At 62.0% G+C, this 5,326-nt stretch overlaps 2 non-coding genes across 2 annotated transcripts; one reads left to right on the top strand and one right to left on the bottom strand.

The window, feature by feature from the left end:
* The first annotated feature begins 1,772 nt into the window (after nucleotides 1-1,772).
* TRNAG-UCC (transfer RNA glycine (anticodon UCC)) lies at nucleotides 1,773-1,844 on the top strand. Its single transcript has one exon. It is a non-coding gene; the product is annotated as a tRNA-Gly (tRNA).
* A 2,803-nt stretch (nucleotides 1,845-4,647) lies between these two features.
* TRNAG-UCC (transfer RNA glycine (anticodon UCC)) lies at nucleotides 4,648-4,719 on the bottom strand. The gene has a single exon. It is a non-coding gene; the product is annotated as a tRNA-Gly (tRNA).
* Nucleotides 4,720-5,326: the final 607 nt, after the last annotated feature.

The raw sequence follows: 5,326 nt of genomic DNA, 5'->3' as shown, positions 1-5,326 counted from the left end.
GGGGTTCCACAAGGGCCTGCAGAAGGGCGAGATGAGGATCAGACAGCTAGCAAAGGAGAAGCGAGCACACAGAAAGCACAATAAGGACTTGCCAGACACCCACCACGTCTGCAAGAGATGCAGCAAGGACTGTCACTCTCGTGTGGGTCTTCATAGTCACAGTAGACGCTGTAAATGAAGCCCTCAATTGAACCTAGAAAGGGCGCGATCCATAGTCTGTGCAGACTGAAGGATGCCCACTACCTCATCGCTATTCACTGATTGCTCGGGTTTACATGCCGCCTTCAAAGGAGGGGGCGAGGGTAGACAAGCCCTATCAGAGAAAGGCAGAAGGTGGGTGGGGTAACCCAGGAATTTCTGTATTCAAACCAAGAATCACGGCCTAGGCCAACAAGCCACCCTCCAAAAGGAGGCGTCAGGCCTCCTGCAGGACCGCGTTCGACCAAACAGCCAGGGAGCTGATAGAAACACCACGAAGTCCTGGGGCACCTCACAGACTGAGACATTTTGGAGCAGAAACTTCCCTGGGCAAAGACGCGCTGCGTCAGGTGAGGACCGCACCACACTTCAGGACTAGCCTTGTGCGGACGCAGCCGTTGTGACCCTGGGCCCCGGCCGTGGGGCAGCTGCGGCCGCCTCTGCAATGAGAGCAGCGGGTGGGAAGACAGCGCGGAGCCCTGGGGGAATCAGCTCACCAGGAGGTGGAATCAATGTCTACGTTCTCCACTAGAAGGTCTGTTTTCATCCCTCCTTCTCCAAGGCAGCCTCAAGCCCGGGGCTCAGCTCTGGGGCTCCCAGAGCCAGGGAGAGAGCCCAGGAGTCCTGGCTCCCCACCCGCTGCTCTAACCACCAGCCCCCACTGCCCTCCCAGCACCAGGGAGGGAACCCAGGAGTCCTGGCTCCCGGCCCCCTGCTCTAACCACCAGCCATCACTGCCCTCCCAGCACCAGGGAGAGAACCCAGGAGTCCTGGCTCCCGGCCCCCTGCTCTAGCCACCAAGACACAGGGTAACACCCAGGAATGCAAACCCCTGTGGAAATATACCAGCCGTTCAGGGTTGCTCACCTGCAGCCCCCTGCCTTCCCCACGGCTGCAGCGGACTCCCAGCATGCGCCACCGCCCTGGGCCCCAGACAAACCCAGCCATCAGCTGACAGGGAGAGACAGGACAGCATCAGTCAGCTCTTCCCCCCCAGCCCTCGTGGGCAGCGCCGCGCTCCCCAAACACACCCCTCACCAGCCCCAGCCCATGGCCCTGCCCCAGCTCGGCTCCTTCCCACTGAGCGCAGAGCAGGGCCCCGCGCTGCTCTGATGGGCTGAGTCCCACCCCAGGCCGGTCCCTGTCCCGCCTTGCCTGGAAAAGCTTTGCTCTTTGGGCAGAAGCTTTACTGCCTGCGGAGAGGCCTGGAGCTGGGGCCCCCAGCCTGGGCCACCTCCTCCCAGAAGGGGAGAGCCAAACCCCCTCCAGGCAAAGGGGGCTTCTCCCGGCACAGCCCGAGGGTTGGACCGAGCAGCAGCAAAGCCCTGTGGGCTGAGCAGGAGCAAGGTGAACCCAGCAGCCCTGAGGTGAGGTGCCCGGTGTCGGGCACGTCTCGTCAGGGCCCTGCGGTGAGGGGCGCAGGGGGCCGATGGCAGCGCGGCTGGGGATGCAGCAGCTCCTTCCCCTGCATGTTGCAGCTCCTCTGGGCACCTGCACCCTGCAAGCTTGCAGGGGTGGGAGGGAACCATTGCCCTGCACCCTGTGAGCGCGGCAGAGAAATGCAGCTCCCAGCAGCATTGGTGGTATAGTGGTGAGCATAGCTGCCTTCCAAGCAGTTGACCCGGGTTCGATTCCCGGCCAATGCAGGGGTGTATTTTGGCAGCAATGGCTTTAATTTCAGACCCCTTGCAAATGTTCCTCCTGCATCTCACAGGTGGGTCTCTGCCCTCCAAAGCTTCTCCTGCAAAAAGCTGCTCATCCGGAAGGTGCCGCAGGACCTCTTGTTAGTCTGACCAGAATAATCCCAGCATTTACCTGTCTCTAGTCCCACAAGATTGTTAACGAGCTGCCCTGGGGCTCCCAGCTCACAACAGAAAAGGACCCTGACATCCACTTTAAGTCCTCCTCCCCCACAGCAGACCAGGCCTGGGGGGACCCCACAATGTAGGTGCACCCCCCCGACACCAGCAAACCAGGGGCAGGAGTCCCACATGTGGGGCTCTGATGGCTTCAGACGGCTCCTGTCCCCCCCCCCACTGCCTGGACAAAAAGAAAGGCGTGAGCCCCCCCCGGCCCGGCAAACCCCCTGGGGTTCCATGTTTCCAACCGGGGACCTCAAAGCTCCACCTCATGCTCCCCGCACCTCTGGGCCAGGACTCCAGGACTCCATGCGAGGTGCCTGGTTTGCGATACGAACAAAGGCCTCACTGTTCTCCAAACCTTGCCCCAGGCGGGCAGGCGAGAGCTGAGGAGAGGCCGGGTCTGTCCCTACGCCCGTATCGCTGGTGCGTTTGCGGTTTCCACGTGCTGCTTTGCAGGCTGGGTCTGTGGTGAAGGCGGCGTGTGGCCCCTCTGCCCCGGGAAGGATCCCGGGTGGTGCCCGTGAGCCGGCGTTTCCCAGGCTGTTGTGTGGAGCACCGGTGGTCCCATGGGATGTGAACGGGTCTTCTGGGAAAGAATTTCCCTGCCAGCGCGATGTCGCCGTCTCAAATCTGAAAGAAGAAGTGAGGCGTGGCGTGTGCCTGCATAAGTGTGTGGGGGGGGTATGTGCGTGCATGCATGTGTGTGTATGTGGGGTGTGTGTGCGCACGTGTGTGGGGTGTGCCTGCATGTGTATGCGTGCGGGGTGTGTGTGTGGGTGTGTGTGCACGTGCATTTGTGTGTGTATGTATGTGCATGTGCACGTGTGTGCATGGTGAAGGGAGCAACCTTCGGTAACCGTGACTGACCACAAGGGGGTGTGTGTGTGTGTGTGTGTGTGTGCGCGTGCACGCACACGTGTGTGTGGCGTGTGCCTGCATAAGTGTGGGGGGTATCTGCGTGCATGCGTGTGTGTGTATGTGGGGGGTGTGGGGGGGTGTGCCTGCATGAGTGTGCACATGTGGGGGTGCACGCGCGCGTGTGTGCATCTGTGTGGGTTGTGCCTGCATGTGTGTGCGTGTGGGGGTGTGCACACCTGTGTGGGGTGTGCCTGCATGTGTATGCGTGCGAGGGGTGTGTGTGCAGGTGCATTTGTGTGTGTGTGTGTATGTGCACGTGCACGTGTGCACATGTCCACATGTGTGCGTGCATGTGCACGTGCGTTTGTGCGTGTGTGCATACGCATGTCCACGTGTGCGTGTTCATGTGTGCGTGCACATGCGTGTGCATGCGGCACCTCACAGACTGAGACATTTTGGAGAGAAGCTTCCCTGGGCAAAGACGCGCTTCGTCAGGTGAGGACCGCGCCACACTTCAGGACTAGCCTTGTGCGGACGCAGCCGTTGTGACCCTGGGCCCCGGCCGTGGGGCAGCTGCGGCCGCCTCTGCAATGAGAGCAGCGGGTGGGAAGACAGCGCGGAGCCCCGGGGGAATCAGCTCACCAGGCGGTGGAATCGATGTCTACGTTCTCCACTAGCAGGTCCGTTTTCATCCCTCCTTCTCCAAGGCAGCCTCCAGCCCGGGGCTCAGCCCTTCTCGTGGCCCCGTCCTCCACCTGCTCGCTGGGCCCCTCCAAAAGCAGCCCAGGCGGGGCGGGAAGCTGCTGGTCCCGGCCCTGCTAAATACTGTGCAAACACCCAAGTCCTTTCCCACACGCCTCACTGCTTCTTTCAGATTTGAGACGGCGACATCGCGCTGGCAGGGAAATTCTTTCCCAGAAGACCCGTTCACATCCCATGGGACCACCGGTGCGCCACACAACAGCCTGGGAAACGCCGGCTCACGGGCACCACCCGGGATCCTTCCCGGGGCAGAGGGGCCACACGCCGCCTTCACCACAGACCCAGCCTGCAAAGCAGCACGTGGAAACCGCAAACGCACCAGCGATACGGGCGTAGGGGCAGAACCGGCCTCTCCTCAGCTCTCGCCTGCCCGCCTGGGGCAAGGTTTGGAGAACAGTGAGGCCTTTGTTCGTATCGCAAACCAGGCACCTCGCATGGAGTCCTGGAGTCCTGGCCCAGAGGTGCGGGGAGCATGAGGTGGAGCTTTGAGGTCCCCAGTTGGAAACATGGAACCCCAGGGGGTTTGCCGGGCCGGGGGGGGCTCATACCTTTCTTTTTGTCCAGGCACTTGGGGGGGGGGGACAGGAGCCGTCTGAAGCCATCAGAGCCCCACATGTGGGACTCCTGCCCCTGGTTTGCTGGTGTCGGGGGGGTGCACCTACATTGTGGGGTCCCCCCAGTCCTGGTCTGCTGTGGGGGAGGAGGACTTAAAGTGGCTGTCAGGGTCCTTTTCTGTGGCGAGCTGGGAGTGGGGAGCCCCAGGGCAGCTCGTTAAGAATCTTGTGGGACTAGAGACAGGTAAATGCTGCGATTATTCTGGTCAGACTAACAAGAGGTCCTGCGGCACCTTGCGGATGAGCAGCTTTTTGCAGGAGAAGCTTTGGAGGGCAGAGACCCACCTGTGAGATGCAGGAGGAACATTTGCAAGGGGTCTGAAATTAAAGCCATTCGTGACAAAACACACCCCTGCATTGGCCGGGAATCGAACCCGGGTCAACTGCTTGGAAGGCAGCTATGCTCACCACTATACCACCAATGCTGCTGGGAGCTGCATTTCTCTGCCGCGCTCACAGGGTGCAGGGCAATGGTTCCCTCCCACCCCTGCAAGCTTGCAGGGTGCAGGTGCCCAGAGGAGCTGCAACATGCAGGGGAAGGAGCTGCTGCATCCCCAGCCGCGCTGCCATCGGCCCCCTGCTCCCCTCAGCGCAGGGCCCTGACGAGACGTGCCCGACACCGGGCACCTCACCTCAGGGCTGCTGGGTTCACCTTGCTCCTGCTCAGCCCACAGGGCTTTGCTGCTGCTCGGTCCAACCCTCGGGCTGTGCCGGGAGAAGCCCCCTTTGCCTGGAGGGGGTTTATCTCTCCCCTTCTGGGAGGAGGTGGCCCAGGCTGGGGGCCCCAGCTCCAGGCCTCTCCGCAGGCAGTAAAGCTTCTGCCCAAAGAGCAAAGCTTTTCCAGGCAAGGCGGGACAGGGACCGGCCTGGGGTGGGACTCAGCCCATCAGAGCAGCGCGGGGCCCTGCTCTGCGCTCAGTGGGAAGGAGCCGAGCTGGGGCAGGGCCATGGGCTGGGGCTGGTGAGGGGTGTGTTTGGGGAGCGCGGCGCTGCCCACGAGGGCTGGGGGGTGAAGAGCTGACTGATGCTGTC

This window comes from Carettochelys insculpta, unplaced genomic scaffold, assembly GCF_033958435.1.
Source record: "Carettochelys insculpta isolate YL-2023 unplaced genomic scaffold, ASM3395843v1 scaffold_0036, whole genome shotgun sequence".
Taxonomy (NCBI): Eukaryota; Metazoa; Chordata; order Testudines; family Carettochelyidae; genus Carettochelys; species Carettochelys insculpta.
Note: the sequence above shows the minus strand (reverse complement) of the source record. Positions and strands in the feature narration are given on the sequence as shown.